This window comes from Aptenodytes forsteri, unplaced genomic scaffold (genome assembly GCF_000699145.1).
Source record: "Aptenodytes forsteri isolate BGI_AS27 unplaced genomic scaffold, ASM69914v1 Scaffold374, whole genome shotgun sequence".
NCBI lineage: Eukaryota > Metazoa > Chordata > Aves > Sphenisciformes > Spheniscidae > Aptenodytes > Aptenodytes forsteri.
Genome location: NW_008795678.1, coordinates 943,245 through 966,341, shown reverse-complemented (window position 1 = coordinate 966,341; position 23,097 = coordinate 943,245). Strand labels below are relative to the sequence as shown.

General features: G+C 53.0%; 1 protein-coding gene across 1 annotated transcript in view; it reads left to right on the top strand.

Moving 5' to 3' along the window:
- B4GALT5 (beta-1,4-galactosyltransferase 5) overlaps positions 1-23,097 on the top strand; it is a 44,240-nt gene that overhangs the window by 9,523 nt on the left and 11,620 nt on the right. The gene's annotated exons all lie outside the window — the stretch shown is intronic.

Genomic DNA, 23,097 nt, shown 5'->3' with positions numbered 1-23,097 from the left:
CAGCCCCTTTGGGTTGGGACCGGCCCGGCGGTGGGACGGCAGCGAGGATCTGGGCATTCCTGTGGCAGGGTGTGCTGCCACCGTGGCGGAGGGCAGGGCTGGGCCGAGCCTGTCCCCGAGCCCCTGGTTTGAGGGGGGGAAAAAATTCATTGGCGTTGCTGAGGCTTGTTGTGTTTGAGCAGTTGTGCGCCAGTGCCAGGAGAAAACTGGGACAGTTGCACTTCTGGGTGCTGTCTCAGCGCATTGGCGTGGAGCTGGCACACTTGCCGGCTCCCTTGCTGGCTGGAAAAGCTGGAAAACTGCTCCTGGTGCCCTTTGGGGATGGGGAGCCCAGCTTGGGCTCTGGGTTGCCTACCCCGGCACTGGCCTGTAGCCCAGCCGGCTGTTGTGTTTGGCTCTTTGCAAACCAGGTAACGCCAGCGTGCCTTCGGTCTGCTCGAGACGGAAATGCAGGAAGAAATTAATGTTTACTGTCAGCAAATCGCCATGCTTGGTACCCACAGGGAGCCCAGAGCTTTTGGGGCTTATGTTTGCGTTGTGCCCTGGTTTATGCGATGCCTGGGGTAGCTCCTTGCTTCTGTCCTTCGCCAAGGTTTCCTCCTATGGAACTGAAACTTTCTTGTGGCCTCAAGTTTGTGCAGAGCAATCCAATGTAAACAGCCAGTGCCGCCTCCTTCCCAGCGCTCGCATCCAATACCCGTGTGTCCTCCCCACACACCACCCTAACAATTTACATCCCTGGGCTCCCAAAGCCACCTTGGAAAGTAAATTGCCAGAGACCCAGCTGATGGCACAAATGCAGCAGGGTCCCCTTTTATTCGACGTGGTTCCCCGGCGCCTGCTCGCTTTTGTCCCTGCCGTGGCTGGGGTGATTATGTGGGTCTGTCTCATCATGGCCATTGTGTGCTGGATGAGGCGGCCGATTGTTCTGCTCCGTGGTGAGCTGGGGCTGAGGCACGGCAGGGCTGGTGGAGACGCAGCGGCTGGAGGCTCCAGGAGATGCTCTTGTATCTGCACGCGTCCCCACTGCCTGCCGGGAAGCCCTGCGAGGCAGCAGGTATGAGGCGATGCTTGTACGGGTGGGGAGGTTGCTTTTGCTCGCTGCCTTGCTCAAAGGTCTTGTGAGCAGCAGCAGGGTAAAGGGCTGCAAGACAGACTGTGCTTTAATTATGTGCAATCGCACTGGCCTTGTCTTTGGAATAAGCAGAGCTTGGCATGGGGCAAACCGTTTTGTCCTGCTCCAGAATCCAGTGTGCACCTCGGCCAGTTATTTTGCAAGGCTCATTCCTGGCACTGAGGCTCTCGCCCTCCTGGGATGACTGCCCTGTGTGCCTCTCGCTTCTCCCGAAGGGATGTGCAGAAATGGGCTTGCCAGAGTTACTCTGTCATGCCTGGACCCTGGTGTTAGAGCAAGGGTCCTCCAAGGAGCTAAGCTACAGTCCCTGAAAATGTCGTCTTGCTGGTTTTGTGCTCCCTTTTTTAACAGGGCCTGGGAAATCAGGGGAATTCCTTCCTGCGGTTGAAAACAGTAATGCTTTTACAAGCTGCTTGCACTGCAAGTAGCCATTTCATCTTGATAACTCTCGCTGCAACAGTAGACACTTCTGAGACCTTGGACTTGGTCCTCGTGGAGAGGGTGGTTGCTGCATGGCTGGGAGGAGGGAGGTCAGGGACCTTCCCTGGTGCTTGTGTAGCTGCTCTTGGCTTTTCCCTTATTGTCTCTCCAGATGTTGGAGCCTTTTTATTTTATTTTTTTAACTTAGGTTTGCACAGGGGTCTTACTTGGTTGGATCTGATGTAGGAAAATAATGCAGAGAACTTAAATTATTGGGTGAAAGATTGTTACCTTTGTGAGAGCACTGTAATTCATTCTGGCTTTACTTCCTCAAAACTTATCAGGAATTGCTCCTGACCGGTCGTACAGGGCATGAGGTAGCAGCGTTAGCCCTGAATTACATTTGTGGCGCAAGAACTTGATTTTGATAGGCAGGAGTGCTTTGAAACGCTATTCCTTCACGCTGCGTTTCAGTGGACAGCAGAGCAGTACTGTGGAGATGAACAGCTTCCTTTGTGCAGCTCGTTTGCTGCTTTGGTCCCTTGCAAGAATATTGTATGGCCAAATGTGGCTGATCCGGTTCGGTTATTTAATGCATCACCCTGGCAAATCTTAGCACAGAGGAGTTCCAGGGGTGAAAATGGCAAAAGATTTTGCTGCTGCTGGCTTTCCCTAGGTTGAGGGGACCATGGTACTGTGGCAAGTGGTTGAGTTGCTCTCAGTGGTGAGGACCAGAGGAAGAGTGGTGGCTGTGGTCCTGTGAAGGGGGATGGCACTGTGGTGACACAAGGCCAGGGCTGGCAAGTCTGGGTGAGGGAAGTGGGGAGGTCGTGTGGGGTAGTGGGTAGCTGCTGCTTTTGCCTTCTGTGCGCTTCTCATAAGGGATGTCGGCAGGAGGAGCCTGGTTAGACTCAGCGGCTGGTGGAGAGAAAGGCAGAAGGGGGCTGGCAGTGCAGAGTCCCAAGCGAGGGGGCAGGGGACACTGGCTGTGGCAGGGTGCTGGTGCCCAGCTCATCCGAGAAGCACACCGGTGGGCCGCAGCGGCCTTGGCTTGGCTGGGCAGAGGCTGGGTGCAGGTGCCCTTTCGGGTTTGCTGGCGGCTTGCTGGGTGGCTGGGCACTGCCTGAGCAGGGACAGAAGGTGAAGGTGAGCTCGGAATAAAGAAATGAGGTTTGTGCTGTTGTAGCCCTGGCTTTCATTTTCTAGGTCTTCCCTCTGCAGTGTAAGGGATTGTGGTATCTTGCTATGAAACACTGGCAGCGCTACCCTCTCCCCGAAAGATCTGCCAAGCAGCATTTCACAACCTAAGGAAGGAACAGCCCAGTTCCTCAGTGTATCCCACTGAGGTTTTTGCAGTCATCGGATCTGACAGTGACTGGGGGTAGTAAGAAATCCTTGAGCGCTCCTTGATACGAGAACTTGAGCTCAGGATCTCCTGTGCTACGTGTGGAAGGAGACTGGTGGCGGCTGTGGGAAATAGCTCCTTTGGTAGTACCGCTTTCTTCCAGCACTGAGTCTCCTAAAAGGCCTGTGCAGGCAGGAGAGCGGCTGCAGCCGTGCTTGCACAGAGCTGCTCCTGTGCCAATGCATCTGAGGCGCTGGTGGTGCAGAGCATTGGTTAGAGACCACCTTTTGGTCAAGGCTGACAAAGTACAAGGTTTCTTTGAGGGCAGATGAACTACTAGGTTTTCTTTGCCTGTAAGCGCCCGTGTTGTCTGTCAGGCATGTCTGGTTTGGTTTATTTTGCTGATGGCTCGCTGGGTGTTGCAACTGCAGAGAGTGTGTGAAGAGTTCACATTTCATCTGTCTATCTCTGGAAGGCCTGCTTGTGGAAGCTGATCAGCAGTCACAAAAGCTTCCATGTACTGGTTCATTCCTGCAAATTAAATGCTTCAAAACTTCAAGGATCTGCAACGCACCAAACCTTAAAGCAAAACCATTAGTGCTGTCAGCCCAGACTTCCAGGAGACCTGAAATCCTTCATGGGATTGGGAAGCTGTGGAAGGCCAGGACTTCAGCAGGCGCTCAGTCTCTTCAGGTAGCTGCCGGCTCTGGTGGAGATAAGGGCTCTGACACTGCTGCTTTGTTTCCTGAGCTGATAGTCTGCCTCTTTTCCAGGTGGACTCATTAATTGCATTAACTCAGGCAGCATCTGCTCTGCAGGGTACGATGAACACCCCAGGGACTACGGCAGGGAATGGAGATGAGCAATGTGGGGAGCTGTATGTTTGCACTTGTTCCTATTTGAATGCTGTTACTGTTGGTGGCTTTTAATATCCAAGCAGTGCATGGAGTCTTTAAATGCTTAATTTTATTGAAACTTCTGGGGAACCTCACAAGGGTGGCACCGGTGACCCTCAGCCGGTGGTGCTGGCTGGGGCCGATGTGATGTTGACTGGGTAAGGCTCCGCAGAGCCCTCTGCTCTCCCTGTGGCAGCATCAAGGGATGAATAGTCTGGAAGAGAAACTGATACGCAGCTATACAGAGCGAGGGAAATCTTTTCCTGAACAGCTTTATTTTTAAAGCATCATTGTTACAATAAAATGTGTGTTTACTTTGACAAAACCTTTGCTGGATTATTTTAGTAAAGTTTGTTTTCATACTGGCTTTTCCTTCGCCTTTGCATTTGGACTGTTGTTCTGACCATGGTTTTGTCTGACAGCTTTTTGAACATTGGTGCATTAGGATGGTTAATGTGTGTTTGAAGGTTTTCTAGCACCTGCTCTAAACACTGTGGGTATTATTTGTTTTGGATGGAGATGGAGCAGAAAATGTATAGTGGACTGTGCTGTTGAAATGCAAAAAAAACCCCAAATCAGAAATTTTTGAGATGTTTGTGGCTGTGTTTTTTGGAGAATATGAAATTGAGAACATTAAAAACGCCAGGGCTTTTAGCGTTACTCTGGAGCTGCTACTATTTTGAAAGGAAAGGTAGACTGAAAAGCTGAGGGGTGATGTCAGTGCCCGGCAGGAAAACTGCTCTCGGCCATTCTTGTCTGCTGCTTGGAAGGGTCCCAGGGGTGACGGAGGGACAGCACGTGTAACCCCCGTCCCGGAGGGAGGCGTCCTCATGGGTACAGCTATGGTGTGGAGTGTGACGGGCAGGACGGTGGTGCCCTTTTTCCATTACAAAAAAGAATTTTCTGGGGCTTGCTGGTTTTGTTGAGACCTAAAGTGAAGGAGTGGGCTGTTGTGCCTGGGGGGGCAGGCAGGTTTGGGGAATCCCTTGTGCTCTGTAGTGACTGTGGGTATTTTGTATAAGGCCACAAGCTTTAGTGCACCTGCTTTGGCACTTTGTTTTTTTTAAAGCATGTAAATATTACTTCAGGGGTGCAAGAAGCTCAGTTTGAGCTCCTACCTCACTCTGGCCACGTGGGAGAGGCGAGGGGGTTAGCGCTTGCTTGGGCTGGGCTTTAGGTGAAAGCATGTTGCCATGTTGAGTGTGACTTCCTAAAGCTCATTTTTTTAGGCTTTTGGTTTTGAGGTGCAAAACCAATGGGCTCTTCCCTTTGCAAGCCTGCGGTTGCGTGTGGCATTCCCAGGCTGGCACGAACCCCTCCAGAGCCCTTGCCCTGTGTGGGTCTCGTCCCCGGGCTCCTCCGAAGATGCTGTGGGCTGTGCCAGCCAGTGTCCCTTGCAATGGGGGGGACCCTAGCCAGGCACCCATCCCCCCAGCTCTTGCTGCAGGGGAGAGGCTGCTGCCAGGGGATGTGGGTTCAAATAGCACCATAGGTTTTTAATCTGGGTTGTGCCTCAGTTTCCCTGTGCGGTGGGAGCTTGCTATGTTAGAAAACTGCTATTTTCCTGCCCCCATGAGCGGGTGCATGTCTGTGCAATACTTGGACTGCGTGCTCCCAGCCCCTTGTGGGAGGGCTGCGTGTGAGACGGCGTCTGCAAAGTTGTTCCCTCCCTGTGCCTTTCTAATCTGAAAAGTAAAGGTTGGGAAATTTCTGTATGGAGAATGCCACTGCAGACGTAATAGAAGAAAGCAAATACAGGCAAAAAACCCCCTTGCACAGCTGCAGGTTGGACTATGGTATAAGCAGTCTTCAGCCAGTGTTTGTTTGCATATCTAGGGAATGTTATGGCAAAATAATTGATCAGTTTTACTTGAATGCTATCGCCATACAAACAATCAAAGGAACCTCTTGAATCCTGGCACTGCATTAGGCACCTCCTTTGCTTTGGAGAGGCTGGGGACAAAGCTGTGCTGAACCTTTAAATATGCTGATACACTGCCAAAAGGTTCCTGTGCAGGGATCAGAGGGTTACCCTGCAACGAGGAGGACAAACTGGTGGAGGTCTGTGTGATGCCTGCGATAGGGGAGTGCGTACTCTTAATTTATGGCGTTGCCCCTCAGCAGCAGGTTGGGAGAGGCTGTGTCTTCAGCAAGGATTTTGGATGGAGAGTGGTGAAGATGGCTACATGAATGCTAACTTTTATAAAGTGCCTCTAAAAAAAAAAAAAGTACAAAGCATACAGAATGAAAGAGGAAAGCAAACACTGCAGTGTACCAGGTAGTCAAGTAGTAACTGATTTTTTTTTTTTTTTTTTTTTTCCTCACCTACCTGGCAGGAGAAGGAAAGCATTTCAGTTCCGTTCCTGCCTTTCATGCCCTCTGCGTCAGTGGGTGTGCTGGCAGGAGGCTGCAGGCTGTGGTACGGGAGCCTTGGGTGTGTTGCGCAATGGCTGCTCTTGCTAAAATACCCGGGAGCGTGGGGTGGCGTGGCTGGGGCTCTGCCAGGGCAGGGCTGGAGGGCTGCGTGGGGTGGGAAGCAAAGGGGGGAAGCTGCTGGGAGTCAGCAAGTGATGCACAGGCCACAGGGAAATAAACAGGCTAAAATGGCTGTATTCCATGGCAGGAAAGCCCAGAGCTGTTGGAGCTTGAAACTAGTGTGGGCCATGCCCAAGGCGTGTGGTGCTTTCTCCACTAGGGCTGCAGGAACTTGCTCTGAGGGAGAATGTGGGGTTCCCTTGGAGCTGGGGACCCCATGGAGGGGTGCAGGGTGGCCCCTGGCTGCAGCAGCCCTGCGAGCGCAGCAGCTCCTGCAGGAGTGTGAAATGCTTCCACACATGCAGCTTCCTTTTATTCTGCAGTCATTTTTTTTTTCTTCAGTGTTTTTCCAACTCATGTCTTTCTGCCAGAGTCCATATTAATAATGCATGACTTCCTTTTTTTTTTAAATGGTGCTTCTTTCCCGGCATTCCTTTCAACTGCTGAGTCAGAGAAGATTGTTATAGCAGCAACCTCTGAAGTGGTGAAATGCCCCTGCAATGCTCGACTGCTGTCGTTTATCATCCTGGCTCCTCTGCCGGCAGCCCTTTCCCTTGCCCGGCTCTGGGCAACGAGGATACCGATGCCAAAAGGCTGATTCCTGCTATGCCAGCTGGTGACTGGCGAGATCTGCTCTGCTGAGCCTTCCTGGCTAGTATTTGATTAAAGCAGGTATTGCCTCTGCTGGTTGCTTTTTTTTTGGTTTTGAAATCCTGTGAAGTCTTTTTTCCTGATCTGCCTGAGACTGTGCTTTGGGATTGTACCCAAGACCTCCCCCCACCCCCGCCTCCCTTACTAATTCTTAAATCATTTTTTTTTTCCTCTTCCCTGCACTCCCCCTGAGATCTGTGCCTGGGCTTTTTAAGGTAATTGAGATGACAGAAACCACATAACATGTTAACATGGTTAAATTAACTCAAAATCCTTCCACTGGCTGTTGAAACGTGCCTGGCTGCTGCAGGAAGCCTCGGAGCTGCTGATGGAGCAGGGATTTGCAGGGCTCCTGCCCCCGGGCTGGGATGAGTCCCCAGGGGTTACCTCCCCGTGGAGCCGGTCCCCACCTGCTGGGTCCAAAACCTGGAGAGAAATAGGGAACAAGAGCGCTTTTCAGGGAATTTGTCTTCTGATGACTCAATAAATACGCTGTAATCTCAGGAGCAGATCTTTCCTGTCCCACATCGTAGTGCGATTGTCTGTTTGGGTGGAAGTGGCTGCAGGGGGAGTCGCTGGTGGGGAGCGGGGGTCACGCAGTCTCAGGCTGGGAAAGAACGTCCTTGGGGCTGGGAAACAGCATCCTCATAGTCTTCCCCCGCTCGCTGTTCTGCCTCTGTGCGCTTTGAAAGACTCACCTGTGAATTTATACAGTTATCCCAGACCCAAGCAGGAGAGGAGCAGGGCTCACCTGGGGAAGGAGGGTTTCTTTTTGCCAGACTTCCCAAACTGCCTCGTTCCCCCATGTCCCGCTGTTGGGGATGGCACCAGCACGTGTGCACCCGTGCTGGCGTCTGCACTGGGAAGTGCAGAGAGGCAGCCTGGGACCCGGGAGGGACGTGGTGCTGCTTTTACTTCTCACAGCTGGCCAGAGCTGACTGGAGCAGCCAGACAGCGATGCTGCCCTTGGGAGCAGGATGCGTGTGTGAGGCTGACCCTGGCTGCACGACTCCATCTCGCCCAGAGCCAGGCTCTTGCCTGTCCAGCAGCGGGGATGGTCGCCCTTGTTGTGGCGTGCTTCCCGTTCGGCACCCAGGCCTTTCTGCTAGGACCCTACAAATGCTGTGCTACTAATTCATCCCTCCCGAGGAAGGGGAGGCATGACTGATATGGTGTGAAATTCCCCCAGAGGTGCAGCGCATCTTCCTTCCATGCTGCAGCCTGGCTCCCTTCCTCAGGGTCAGTGATTTCTCTTGCTGTGGATTTTTTAGGGCTTTGCTGGCTGTCAGGTGCCTACTGCTGGGGCTGCAGGGTGAGCCTGGAGGCACCCTGCCTGTGCCCTCTGACGGGGAGGGGGCAAGCTCTTTCCATGGGTGGCTTTTGCCCGTTACGGGGGGAAGCTTTGCAGAAGGATCCCGTGAACTTCTGCATCTTGAATCTGTATGGGCTTGCTGGAGCGGTGGTGGCAAGCGGTGTGCCACCTTGCTGCGGTTGCCACCTGCCCCAGTGCTTCTGCCTGCCTGGGATGTGCACCCAAGGGGCACCTTCATGCTGCAGGCAGCCCCATTTGCCTGGCGGCAAAAAGCAATGCCACCCACAACTGGTGAGACAACCAACTTGCTTCTCAGCTAACAAGATTTAGGTGGATTATGCTATGTATTTAATCAAGGGCTAAGCTTATTGCCGTATTTGAAATGGATCAAAGCCCTTGAAAATGCTGGCCTGGAGACCAGCTATTGAGCGAGAACATTATTCAGCTGTTTTCCTGTGTGGCGGGGCTTGCTTTCGAAGAAGCTGGGTAGTTCAGCAGGCAGGCTTCAGACTGCAGCAGTGACCAAATGCAAAACCAGATGGGAAAAGTTTGAAGCCGTGGGGAGGCAGGAGTATGCAAATGTTGTTGGTCATCATCATCCTGGGGGATTTGGGGGAAAAAGGCTTCCTTTTCTAGCTTTCAGTTTGCAACCACGTTTCCAGATATATAAAGCTCCATGCTGGCAGGTAAGGGAGATGCTCTGGCTTTTGGCAGTCAGGCTTTCACCTTCTAGAAAAGCAGCTTTGGTTTTTTTTAATTATTTTTTTGTGTGTGTGAGCTTGTGTGGCTCTGCAGCAGGGACCAGATTCTCCAGTGCTTTCACAAGGAGCCTCACAACCCCCTGCAGTGGCCATTAGCAGTGTTGGAGCTCACGGGGGGTCTCGTCTCCTCTTGTCCTGGTCCCCACAGCAGTGTTGCCCTGGGACCCTGTGGGGCTTTGGCTGTGGCCACAGAGGAGCTCATGCTGGCTGCAGAGGAATAAAGCAGAAGATGTTTCTTGCTGCTCTTGTAGCCTAGAGGCACTTGCTCCTTGCTCTGGCCTTTGCTGTGCTGGAGGCACGCTGTGCGGTGGGAACCCACATCTTGCAGCAAGAGCAGCTCTCCCTCTTTCCCGGGGTAGCGGGTTGTCGGCCGCAGGGCTCCCGCTCGGCATGGGCAGGTGCTGCCCTGCCGGCAGCCTGTCCCGGCACAGGGCGAGGAGGTGCGTGGCCCCCTGCCCGCACCCCAGCAGTGTGAGCGGTGCGTGGGGTGGGGGGACGGCTGGGTGGTAGACACGGCAGCAGACCTGCTCTGCAGGGTTTATTTCTGCACGTGTGCCGAGGTGGGTGGAAGGAAGTGTTGCTATAAGCAGATATTGAGGCAGGTTCAAAATGACTTTCCAGTTAAGAGCTGTCGTGCTTGCCGGGGTCTGCCTGGAGTGGAAGGGCAAGGGTGTCCAAGGTGCAAGGCTATCTCTTTCTTGCAAGATTAGGGTTTTTTTTTGCTGTGAGAGGTGTGTTGGTGCTCGCAGGTGCCCTGTCCCTGTGTCCACGGTCAGTGTGTTGCAAGCACATCCTGTGCCGCTTCATTTCCATGTGGTGAGCTGTCCCAGCTTAGCTGAGCAAGCTGCTGAAAATACGCTGGCTATTCAAATCACCTTTCCTCTTAAAAAGAAAAGTTTATTCCAGTAACCACCTTTCATCTTGCTGCCATTTGACATAAGGAGGGCAGCTGCAGCTCACGGCTCTCCCGCTCCATGAACATGACTGTCGGTACTGCCTGCAGAACAGAAAATACCCCAACCAAATGGCTTGGAGGAGTCGGGGCTGGAGGACAGATGTTGGCGACTACTTCTTTGAGGTGAACCAAACTGTGCGGTTCTCGCGCAGCAGCAGGTGCTGGTGCTCCCTGCAGCGTCGCCATCCCTGCAGCGTCGCTGCTCCTTCCCATTTTCTTAAAGCAGGCTTTGCAAACTTCTCTCCCTTCCTGCTCTCAGACTACCTTGTGTTTTTTGCCTTGCTGCATGGTGCAGCAAAGAGAAGTTCAGCTATGTCGCCGCTGTGCTGCAGGCGTGGGTGTCCCTTGCCCTGGCTGCCCCATCTCTCCTAGACGTGGCCTGAGCCCTCGTGCGGGGCTGGCTGAGCTTCGTGTGTGACAGCTGGGTGCAAAGCGTTCCCGTGTTTAATTTATTGTGAATCAAACCTGCAAATGAGGCTTTGCCTCCGTTCTCCTGCAGCCCAAGCCCATTGTGTGTCCTCCTGCCCTAATTTGCATTTGTAATTACAGGTAAGGACTGGTCAAGCATCCTTTTGTGTTTCAGAGGCCTCGGCAGGCTTGCTAGCTTGCAATCATCCCATTAGTGCCGGCTTTCTGGTGTCTTGGGTTGTATCAAATGGTCATACAGTTTCTAGGCTACAGCAGTGGGGTGTCTGCTGGTACCTGGGTTAAGCAGCTCCAGGGTTGCTTGTTCTGTGCGTCGGGTTGGGAAGGGCTGTGGGGTAGGAGCAGATGGAGGGAGCTGTGCTGGGGGGGCTGCCCAGCTTCAGGGTGCTCTAGGTTAACCCTGCTTTCACCTAATTAAAAGAGAAAAAACGCCAGTCAACATAGTAATTGTCTCGTTTGCTGCTGCGCTGCAGAAAGCTGATAGCAAAGCAGGGCTCACAGCGGGTGCTGACACCAACCCTTTTCCCCCATGCTGCCCTCCCCCAGCCACCATCCTTTACCCTGCCTTGGGCTGCAGCTGCTATGTCCCTGGGCCGTGCTGAGGGCACAGGAGGTTCCTGGTCGCGGCTGGGGCTCTTGGAGTCACTTGCATTTGATGGGTACCAAAACCCTGCAGGTGGAAGAGCCCACACGAGGCTTGTGTCCTTCCATCCCAGTGCGACAGTGGGCTCCTGGAGTCAGCTGGGGGATTCCCCTGCCAGCTCGGCTCCCGAGCCTGCAAAAGTGGCTAAAAACCAGCATTGATGGAAGAGGACTCTGCTACTGTCATGGAAAGGCTGTACTTGCAGAAGAGCAACCTGTATTACATTTCTCTGCTGTTTCCCACCTTTGCATGGCTTGTGTCCTTCCATCCCAGTGCGACAGTGGGCTCCTGGAGTCAGCTGGGGGATTCCCCTGCCAGCTCGGCTCCCGAGCCTGCAAAAGTGGCTAAAAACCAGCATTGATGGAAGAGGACTCTGCTACTGTCATGGAAAGGCTGTACTTGCAGAAGAGCAACCTGTATTACATTTCTCTGCTGTTTCCCACCTTTGCATGTGGGACACTGCATCCGCACCTGGCTCGGGAGCGGGTCAACACCCCCCGCCGCCCCCCCCCCCCCCCCCCCCCCCCCCAAATTGCAGGATGCTGCTGAAGAGCATCGTGGCATTTGTAGGGCTGTGTCTGCAAAGCACTGCCAAGGGCTCGGCCACGTGGAGGACGGGGGGAGCAGAGGAGGATGGTGTTTAGCTGTAATACCTTGGAGAAGCAAACATGACATGGACGAATTGGGTAACTTGAGTGGATAAACTGGTGTAATCTAAAATCTTGTTATCCACCGTGGAGGGAAAGGCTGGTGCCCTGGCGAGGAGGAGGAGGGTGGGCTGCTGCATTGCTGGAGACTGGTGCCATGCTCGGTGGGTTGGAGGGGTTGGCGTGGGCAGGGTCCGTGGGATGTCAGCCCTGATCAGCTCCTTCCCCGCGGCCCCTCGGGGCTGCCCTGGCCTGGAGGAGTCCTGCCCTTGCCGCCTGCCCAGCTTCTTCCCTGCAGCCCTCCCAAACCCGGGGGTATCTGCAATAGCCAACCCTGCCCATTTGAAGTGAGAGGATGTTTGCAGAGGGAAAGGAGAAGGTTCTTAAACCCCTGACGAAGCTGCCTTTGCTTCCAGCTGTTCTGCGTGGGGTCTGCCGGTGCCTGCCAAGGCGATGCGGTGGTGCCTGCGCCTGGCCCTGAGACCACCAGGGAGCTGTTCTGGTGCGTCTTCATGAGATGCACATTGAGATACGTGGTGTTCTGGTGTATTTTTTTTTTTTTAGGACACAAAGGAAACGTGCCATCCCCAAGACCTCATAGCATGCTTGATGCACTTGCGAGTTTAACTTCCCACTAGCGATGTGGGGAATGGAGGCCAAGGAGACTCTTAAATGGGAGCTGGGTGCAAGAGGGAACAGAAATTGGAAGCTGGTACCTCTGGGCTCTGTGTACGGTCATGGATTTTGCTTGGGTAAGGGCAGGGAAGCCCATGCTGTGATCACCACAGCTTCAGGTGAGCACAGGGACTTCCCTCTCTGTGTCTGAGACTGAAAGCCCAGAGCAGGGAGATGCCACAGGGACTGGCGCTGCCTCGGTGCAGGAGGTGGCCGATGTTTGTTTGCTTTTAACGGTCATATTTCTGAGCCATCCCACCCTCCCCATTTGCAGGCCAAGCATCCTCTTGGGCTGCGGTGTCTCACCCTGCCTCTCCCCTGGGATTTGGTCGTGCAGGAGGGTACCAGAGTGCTCCTGGCTTTCCGAGAGCCCACCCTTGTGCTGTGGTGGCAAAGAACTGAGCTGCTCCCCAGCTCTCACTCTGCCTCGCTCTTTGCCCACCCGTGCCCTGTTTGCAGGCTGTGGTAGGGGCTGGAGCAGCCTCTGGGCACTGTATGCCCATGCCAGCCCCCCATGGATGAGCTCCTGGAGCCACTGTGTCTAAACCCTGCTCCTGAACTCAAACCGAGGGATGTGCCCACCTGTTAGAAATTAATTCCCCTCCTCGTTTGCCAAGTGCTGCCTCCTTATCCCAAGGGGTTTGTGCAGTAGGCAGGCTGGGGCAGCGTGGCCAAGCTGGGGATGGGGGGAGGACATGTCCCATGCAGGGCTGGGGGGGCTGCTCAACCCAGGGAGCGCTGGCCTCCTGTTCCCAGCATGTTTATCTTTTCCAAGGTAGCCGAATGTCTGACTCTTAACTTGTTTGCAGAGCTTGGCTTCTGGGTGCAGGCAGGCTGGAATTGATTATTTATTTTTATTTTTTTTTTTCCCCCCCTGCCCTGTTGCGTTCTGGGTGCAGGCAGGCTGGAATTGATTATTTTTATTTTTTTTTTCCCCCCTGCCCTGTTGCTCCTATCAATGAGTGAGCGGTCAGATCCCTCGGTAAACACAAAGTCTCTTAAAGAAACTGCTGCTGCTGGGTGTGAGGAGCTTAAAGGTGTTTCTGGGGGGGGAGGGATGGAAGGAGGGGGTTTGTGCTGATCTCCAGTGTGCCCTCGCGTGTGCTTGTCCCTCCTGAGCTTTAAAGGTGTTTCTGGGGGGGGAGGGATGGAAGGAGGGGGTTTGTGCTGATCTCCAGTGTGCCCTCGCGTGTGCTTGTCCCTTTCCTGAGCTGTGTGTGTGTGGGGTGATACAGAAGAACTTCGACTTGAAAGTCCCCAAGCAATTGCAGAGCCATTGCAGAGATAAGTGCTAGTGGCTTGGGGCAGGAGGAGGCAGCGATGGCCACCTCCTGCCCACAACGGGATGGGCAGGGTGCTGTGTGCCCTGTGCTGCTGGGAGACTGTGGGCAGCCGGGCTTGGTGCCCAGCGCCCCATCCCCGCAGCCTGCTCACAGGCAAGCTGCGCCAGGGGCTGAAATGCTGTATCGCTGTACTTGCACTGGGTTTTTTCCCCCGTTCGTATAAACCCAGCAAAACCTGGTGGGGTGGGAGTCTGAGGGCCACAAGCTTTCCGTCTGTGGTGGTTGGCGATGTCCCCATCACCCCGTGGTGGATCCTGAACCCTGGTCACAGCTTGGGGCTGCGGACGCTCTTATCCCTTGTTGAGCTCACTCACTTAATAGCCTTGTTTCTGCTTGTCTAGGATTAATATGTAACTTACTGGTAGTGTGTTAGGCACAGTTCTGTGTGGTACTTGTGGTAAAGGGCGGTGCGAATCTGGTTTCTGATGCCAGGGCACTTTACCCCCCCTCCCTGTGATAAGGTTTAGGGTTTTCTTATGACTGGCGCCAGGCTGGCAGCGCTGTTAATAAATGTTTGCCATGGCTGGGCAGGAGGGATGCGTCAGCAGAGGGAGGGAGAGGAGGGTGGTCCTGGGGGGAGGCCATGGGACACGGCGCTTCCCTGCCCTGCTGTCCCCGGAGAGGGGTCTGGCACACGCCGAGGTCTGGTCCCAAAGCGCACGGCAGACGTCTGCGGCGTGGGGTGATGGAGAGAAGGGTTTTTCCATTTTGTCCTATTCAAGGCATCCCAAACTGCCTCTTGTGCCATTGCTTTTCTGCTGACACCCAGGAAGGCATCACCCAGGCTGTGATGTGATGTGTAGTCTCTTAGTTAAGTGCAAAATAATTCATCCTTCTATCTATGAACTTGTTTCCAATGAAGTCATTCCCTACTCTGATAATGGAATTGGTTAATTTGTTCACAGCAGCTGTATTACCAGTTTGCTTGTCAGGTGGAAGAAAACCATATCAAAAATGTTAGGTATTCCAAGGTTATATAGCTCACAACAAAGCTAATAAATGTCTTAGGACATCAGAGTTCTTACAGAATCTCATAGGTAGTGGTCTGTGTACTGGAACTTCAAAGTTGCATCCTCTTTCTGATAGCTTTTTTCATCCTGTAAAAACACAGCAGCTGTACTGACTGTTTGCAGCACAGTCTTCAATTACTGCAGACAAGAACAACTCTGTAATCGTACTGCGAGGGCCAAGCTGCTGTGGGTCTTACTGGCACTGTATGGTGAAAGTACCCTTGGCAGGGAGCTCCAAGCTGCTGCCTTTTAAAATCTGGGACAACAATAATCCCACGTGACTGAAGAATTTCAGCTTGGAGAATTTTTTAGGAGTTGAAAGGGCTGATGGGCTCTCCAGCAGACAAGCCAGGCTGATGCATAGCATGGAGGTGGGGCTGTGGCAGGGCTCCTTCCCTGGCTGCCAAAATGGCTGGTTTCCCAGTACTTGGCAATGTATGGAAAAGAAACCACAACAGGGACAGTCTTGGGGTATTGCTACAGAGGGATCTCTCCTTAGATTCGGTCTCTATGGTGCAAATTGTGCTTGCTGCAAAGCAGCCTTTATACTTTCAGGGCTGAAGCATTTGCAGGATACCTTATTTTCACTGGCAGGTACTGACTGCAGTATTGCAGCGTGTGCTCCTGCTGGGTCTGGGCTCTTTAGCCCCAGTGAGGAGCTGAAACACCCAACGTCAGGTCAGACAAGAGCCTGCGGCTTCTGGTGGTGGATGTTGCCCTGCTGATAGGAGTAGTCATCCTGTGGTGTGGTGCTTGGGTATCACCAGGGTAGATGCTTTAGTACGGACAGAGGGTTGCACTCTGCAACCTGCTTTGCACCTCCCGGGGGGTGGTTCGTGGCGAGTGTCCCCACTGGCGTGCCCTGCTCTGCCAAGGTCGGAGACGCGAAGCAGCCAGCGGCTTGGCAGAGGGAAGCCCACCACGGGGGTGAAAATCTCTGCCTTGGGTTTTGCCATTCCGATGACAAGAAGTGGGTCCCCTGGGGTGTGTGCATCATGGGCAAACTAGGCAGGGAGCAGGACTTTCCCCACGCTAATTTTTTTCCAGAGACAAAGAAGATGTGAATAAGAGCTGGACCTTGCTTTAGCCATAAATGGCGGTGAAAGATGTGCTGCGGGTCTTGCTGAATTCAGCGAGGAACGCATGCTGTCCTGGATGCTGTAACCACAAATCCTGTGCCTGCATTTAAAGCATGGCAACTGGGAGGGTGTATTGTTTCATGCGTGTTAACTGGGATGGTCCAGCCTGGTGTAAGAGGCAAACCACTGACCAGAAACAACATCTCGGACCCCCGTTTGGAACAGCTCAGTTGCAGCAAACGTGAGGCTGTACATGTGATAACCCTTTTTGTACATGTGATAACCCTTTTTGTTCAGCCATGCTGAACTTGTAAAACATGCTTGAAAAATCAGGTCTTTGTTTTTTTGGGAATATCCTAAACAACGGTCCTATTATCATTTTCCTCCATCAAAGTCAGGGTGTTAAAGCTTCAGACAGTGCAGCTTGTACCGTGTGAACTGAGTCAGTAAATCCATTACTCTGTTAAAATTGTCAAGGTAAAAACAACTTATACTCTCCAACGGGTATGGTTCATCTCCTAAATTGGAAGACTAACAAATCAGTGATTTCAAAATCTATTTAAATGGTGTGTGATGTATGTAGAAATTTTAAATCCAAATCCAACCTGTCTCCTATTCTCTGCTGTGGTCTGTCTGTATTCTAGATTGCTTCAACCGGTGAAGGACAGCCCTGATGAAAACTCCCTATTGAATGCATTTCCTGGGCAGTACCACCCCACGTGTCCCCTTTTTCACGCACGTCCTAAGGCTGCTTGTTTGATGAGTAGGATGCCCAGCTTGGTGGTGGGGGTGGCCTGCGGTAGAGGATTTCCTTTCTGCAGTTGTGCCGATGCCCATCACCCAGGAGATGAGGAGTTGGGAGTTGTCCCGAGCAGCCCATGTCCTTCCCTGCACTCCTGCTTCAGGGGCAGCGCTGGGGAGTATCTGCCTGCTTTTCCTCTCCCTTGCTTGCCCAAACATTCACTTAATTCTTATTTATTATTTTTTTTCAACCGAAGCTCTCCCTCTGTTTCCTCATCCTGATCCTACATGAGCATCGGGCTCAGGCGTCAGGATTCCTGCTGCTTTGAGATGGTGTCTGGGATGCAGGAATTTCCACCACTTTGTCTCCTAATGAACCTAAGGAACAAACGCTGAACTGTAAATGTTTGCTGTCGGCAGCCAGCAGCAGCCTGCGATTGCTGCCAGCCGGAGAGGAGAGGTTAGCAACCATTTCACTCCACCTGCTGAAGAGCCTTTTATTGCGCATTTAACTGTGCGGTGCCCACAAGTGCCCAGCGAGTGCTGTGCTTTTATGCTCTGCGTGCGGAGAAATCTGCTGGCAGCTGATGTTCTCTTTTTTTCCTTGGAAGCGGCTGCGCTGACCCTGGCGAAGAGAGGCGAAATGGGGAGGGCAGGCTGGCTGTAGATGAGGAGAGCTGCCTATTGCAGCGAAGAGGGAGGGATGGAAGATAAACAGGAGATGCAGTCATGTGCAATTGCATCTCCTGAACTGCAATTAAAGTAGGAGAGTCCAAATCGCGCTAGGAAGGGTAATATTTAACTTGGGCAAATGCTTGTTATGCTCTATGCTCCAGCCTGCACATGTCACTACGCCCTTCCTCGTGAAGAGGAATTGCAGCGGAGCCTGGGAGTTGAGCTGCTTTTGGGATTTGCAAAGCCCTGTGTGATCTTACAGCCATCCTCGGTGTTCCTGCCCTGGTGCACGGGTAAACTGCGTCCTCTGGTTTCCCCACCCGCAGCATCGCCTGTGTGCAGTCGGGCACTGCATGCACTGGTGCTGGGCTGCTCGCTGTCCCGGTGGGTGTGACTGCCCCTGGGATACCTGGGGCTCAATCCCACTGCCAGCCCTGGCTGCTGCCGGGGTGCAGGGCTCCTTCCATGGGTGCTTTGGTGCTGCAAACGCTCTGTGAGTTCCCTTGGCCTTCCGAGTTTTCCTGTGTGTGCAGAGCATGTTGTACTCCTCTTGCTGGGTATCCTAAAATTGGTGCAGTGCTCTTCAAAGTGAGTTGCACTAACACCTTAGCTCAGCCAGCTGTGGGGTTGCAACTGAAAATTGCCATCTTAAATGTGTACATTAAAAACATTTAGGGACTATTAGAATAATCTGAATTTTCTTCCCCCTTCCTGAAGCCTCCCCAGGGTCATTTTTCTCTAAGACAGTTCAGATGCAAATTCCCCATATTCAGGTTTTGGTTGAGCATCACTGCAGTCTCCCATCTTTCCCGCTTGCTTCGCGCACGTGCAGGCTGCGAACTTGACAATTTTGGGGACGGGTGGTTTGTAATTAACAGCTCAGTGCTGCTGCTGCTGCACTGTTAATTCTTAGACCACTTAATGTATCAAATTATTCCTTCCTGTGCTATTTATAGGTGAAGGGCTAAGTAACAGTGATGGCATTAATATTAAATCCTCTAAAACTAATAGGAACCTCTTATTTAATTGTTCTGGCACTCTGTTGGTCTGGGGAATATGATGCCACTGGAAGGCTAATAGAGACAGAGGTCTCATGTTATATTAGCGATGGGATGCTGCTAAATTTCCTAGTTAGGTTGTTTATGAGTTAAGACTATCATGATTGTCTATCTGTTCCTTGGAGGCTTAGTTTGATTAAACCTCTTTGTATTGCTAATGCTAATGGAGCTGAATTGATGCTGGGGATCTGCTGGGAGAGCTTAACAAAAGGCTTAAGGTAGACATGACTGCTGGTTTTGCTGTCTCTGGGCCCCGCGGGACGTGTTTGCAGCGGGCAGGATCTCCTAGCCCTGGCTGGGTGTGACCTGAGCACCCATCCCTGCTGCCTGTGGGACCTTCACCCCTTCCGGAGTGTCTGTTGCATCTCCCACGCACAGGCATCCCACAAGCTCTGCTGGGCGCTTTGTACCCGCTCTGAACGTCTGGCAAAGCTGTTTGTTCAGCAGCCGTTTCCCTGCTTGTACGTGATTTATGACTCTGTTGGTTGAGACGTGTGCTCCCGGGGCAGGGCAGGGGCTTGTGGTGGCTGCCCTTGCCGGGACGGGGTCCAGCTGCTCCAGAGCCCCGGGTGCCGGCAGGAGAAGGCTGCACGTTGCAGTGGGACCGTGATAAACTCACAAACAGCCCTTTTGCACTTCTGCAGCACTGATGGACTAATGAACTGGGAAAAATGCTCAATGTGACAGAAAGCCCTAAATCTCAAAGCAGAGGAAGACCTGCTCCTTCCTCAGGAAAGCCTGGCCGCCGTGCTGGGCGCTGATACTGCTGTGGGCATGCAGGGCTGCTGTGAACTGCCTGGCCCCTCTTCCTGACCCCAGCCCTGACGGCTGTCTCTCCCAGCATGGGGCTTGGGGTACTGCGCCATCCCCCGTGCCGGGGGATGCTGGAGGAAGGTCCTTTCCACAGGTGGCGGAAGCGTGTTGGGGTTAGGAGCAAGACGTGTCAGGTCTGTATCCTTCCTGTGTCGGTAGCTGGCGTGGGTCATGTTCAGACCTCTTCCGAATCAACTCCTGAGTTGCAAATTATCCTGCTGCCTCTTCTAGTACATATCATCATGGTAAAATTAATTTTCCATGAGAGAGTCAGCTGTTTCTTGATTAGAAGTGCTCCAAAAATACCAACAGATAAATGATTACAGGAAGCCTTCAGCACTTATTTATATAATTGGACTTTACCTCCCTGGTTGAAGTTGTTGCATCCACTCCTGGCTTGGACGAGCACTTGCCCTCCCTATTGCTTGAGAGCAGGGAGGTTGGGGTGCACCATCCCGAGGGGTGCACTGGCCCTGGGGTACAGCCTTGTGCCTCTGCTCCAGCTGGTGGCAAGCTGTAGGTCTGATATGATGGTTTCCACGTGTTTAAATCCCAGCGGGGTTGACTTGTCCTTTAACGAACTAACAAGAATAATCTTAAGGCAGTCATTTGGGCAAATGGATTCTTAAATTTTGCTCGTTTTCTGTGTGGGTAGTGAGGGTCTGCTGGAAATTTCTAGGAAAAAGGGCATCTCCCCCCACCACTTGACAGCAGCTAAAAATCCCTCTCCTGTCCTTGTCCTGCTGCTCAGCGGCTGTAGCCGGGCTGTTATCACTGCGTGTATGTGGTCTGAAGTACTGTGTGCTCAAATGAAATAAAGGCAGAAGGCCAGTGTAATTTTCGAGATCATCCTATGTGATTAGATTAGCAATATCTTGCAACATGGAGATTTGCTTTCTGGCTAAACCCCGGTTCAAGCCGAGTGTGCCGCGAGCATGCACGTGTGCGTGTTCCTCCCCTGGCAGAGGGCAGCGGCAGGGATGGTCGGCATCTCCTTCCTCCGCTGGTGGTGGCTCCGGCAGTATGGCTCTGGGAAATGTTGCCTCTCGGGTACAGGGGCCCTGGGCTCTGTAGGGTCAGCCAGGTCAGGCTTAATAAATTTAAAACGTGGCCAATTTGCCCATCAAAAATGAAGTAAACCGAGGAGTGAGGTTTGAGTTCGGTACAGCAATTCCCAAATGTTGGTCCAAACCCAGCCCTGGCCACGGTGGCCCCATGGAGCTAATTTAAGCACCGTGTGGGTATGGGGAGTGAAGTGTTTTTAATAATGGGTTTTCAATCTGATTTTCTGACTCAAATGAATTGCGTGTTCTGGACAAGGTTGGGGTTGTGAAGCTTATCTCATGGTGGCAGGTCATTCTGGGGGCAGGAGAAGGGGCTCTCATCCCTTGGCCTGGGGTCGGTCTGGTTGTGGGGGGTTTTTGGTGTTGGGTGTGTGGCACGTTGATGGCACAGCTCGTCTGTGGCCAGGTAGCTCCTTAATCATCCGAGTAAAGGGGTTAATATGTGAAAAGGCAACTGCTGCCTTAAACAAAGCTGGTGTTGTTTGCGCTCGCGCTCCCCTGGGATGGTGGCTGCTGTGACAGTCTGTTCAGGATTCCCACTGCAGCTCCGTGCAAGTCCGACCCAGCAAGCTGTGTCATGTGGCTGTGGCGAGGCCCTGCTCTGTCTGCCCGCCGAGGGAGCGGGGAACAAACGGCGCTTTCACTGTGCCCGACAAACCTCCCTCTTCCTTAAACTAAGCAGGGATTGGATGCTGATTTGTGTGTCTCCTGTTCTTTCATGCTTCACCAAACCTGGTTCCGCTTTATCCAGCGAGTAGAAGGCATAATGAAGTAGAAAGCTAAATTATTTGTTCGGCATCAGCGAGTTATGCCTTGCCACTGACTCAAACTCCACGCAAGCTGGAAGGTGCAAGCTTCCGGCCCCCCCCTTCCCTTACCAACAGCCTGGTCCTGATCAACATCTCCACTCGAGTGGCTTCAGCTACCCTTTGCTCTGAGCAGAGGAGAGGAGCTGTGCCCTGGCTCTTGATTAGCCTTTTGGGTTTTTGGAAAGGGAGCTGCGCGGTCTCTAACCCTCACCATTTGCTGATGGCCGAGGCAATGTCGCTCTCCCTTGTGAGTCTGCGCTCTGCTGTGCTTGCTTGGCTTTGGAGGATGCTGTTCCTGTCGCCGGATGTGTTGGTTTGTGCTGCCTCCTGGTAGAGCCTCACTGCACTTCTGGCTGCGGCTTGGGGTGGATGCTGTCATTGGGGCAAGGTGTTATAAACATGTCCTTAGGAGCTGTATGCCCCAAGCATCAACCCTTAATATGTCGCCTTTGCAACCGAGGCAGAGCTGTGATGTGGGCTGATGAGCTGAAGGAGAAGCTGCCCAACTTCTACGTCTTGCCGTGGTCATCTGGGAGACTTGCCCTCTGCCTGGCCTGCACGGGCAGGTTGGGCCGGAGCTGCCCCGTGCATCCTGCCCTAGACCCCAAGGCCATGCCAGCCTGATTGCATCCCTCGCTTATTCACCACTAACCCCTAAATAGCCCATTTCTACCGACTCTTTTTTTTTCTCCTCAGGAACCCCATTTCCGTAAGTCCTGGTTTGCAGCTGTCTGGCGAAGCTGCTGTGACGGGGTGGGATGCTGGGGCCAGACTGCCGGTGCTGGGAGGCGATGCGGTTTCATGCTGAGCTCTGAGCAGGAGGTGAATCCAAGTGCGAGTATATGAAGGTTTTAGGGCTGGGTGTAAGGCTTTGCATGGGGAATTTCAGCTACATTTGTTTCTGGCCTGTGGTGCCACATCAAAATGCCAGCTTTTCCTTGAGCCATATCCCCTGGGGATCTGCTAGGGCGAATTTCCCGTCTTTCGGAGCAGGAGCAGCCCTCGCTGCCTCTCACTGTCATTGCAACGGGAGTATCTTGCCAAGAAACTGCATCAGAGCACACGTTTATTTTGTAGCTGTCACTAACCAACCCGGCGGTTACCCTGGGTTGCAGAGCTGGCCCCAGAAGAGGCGGGTGAGCAAAGAGGGTTTGGGTGCAGCTTTGGCTGAGGCAGCTCCTGCTTCTTTCTGGCATAACCACTGGCTTAAGGTGCCATTGCTGGCTTCACCACGAAGGGTACGTGTGTATGGGAAGGGGGAGGCTGGAAATAGGCATTTAAAATTGCATTTCAAGCCATTTAGTTGCCAAGCACTTAATGCAGCCAACCCCCTTCTTGCTGAAAATCTGGTGATTCCCTGTGGCTCAGAGACAGGCTGGGCACGGGCAGCGCCTGGGCATGGCGTGGGGCTTCATCACCCTTTCAAATATTTACTTAGTTGTGTGAAAATAAAATACCGTTGGGATTGGGAAGTGCGTCTGGGCAGCCTTTCTGGAGGCTGACTTGATCTGTGGGTGTAAAAGGGGAAAGCAGTACAGGGAGACCGGAGGCAGTGCGTCAGCGTGCGTACCAGTGGGCGGTGTTTGGGGGGACCCTTGCTCTCCGATAGCGGTGCTGGCTCCAGGGTGCCCTATCTAATCTGTGCTCCTGGTGACTCCAGCAATGACTGTACCTTCCTGGCACTGGCAGCCACCGGTTTCAGGCTATTACAGCTTGTGATAAGCCTGCTCAACGACCTGTCTGTTATGGGTGTTTCCTGGTGACATTTCATCAGTTACTGCCCTCCTCTATGCAGGGTCTCTGTTGTTTCCTTGGCCTGGTGCCCTCTTCATCCTTCCTGGAATGTCTTTTGACCTGTGTTGTGGTTTTTTTTTTTTTTTTTTTTTAATTACTAGTGCAGAATTGCCCTTCTAACTCTCCCCTCCTCCCTGTTTTCAAACCAAGATTATTCCCCCCCCCCCCCCTTCATTCTTAAGCCTAAAACTTAACTGCAGGGGGGGCCGTGGCTGGCACTGTGATGCTGGTGAGGGGTGCTGTGGTGTGCATGTTGGCTGTCCTTGTTCCTGTGTGGGTTGCTGTCCCTCCGTCCCTACAGCCGCCGTTG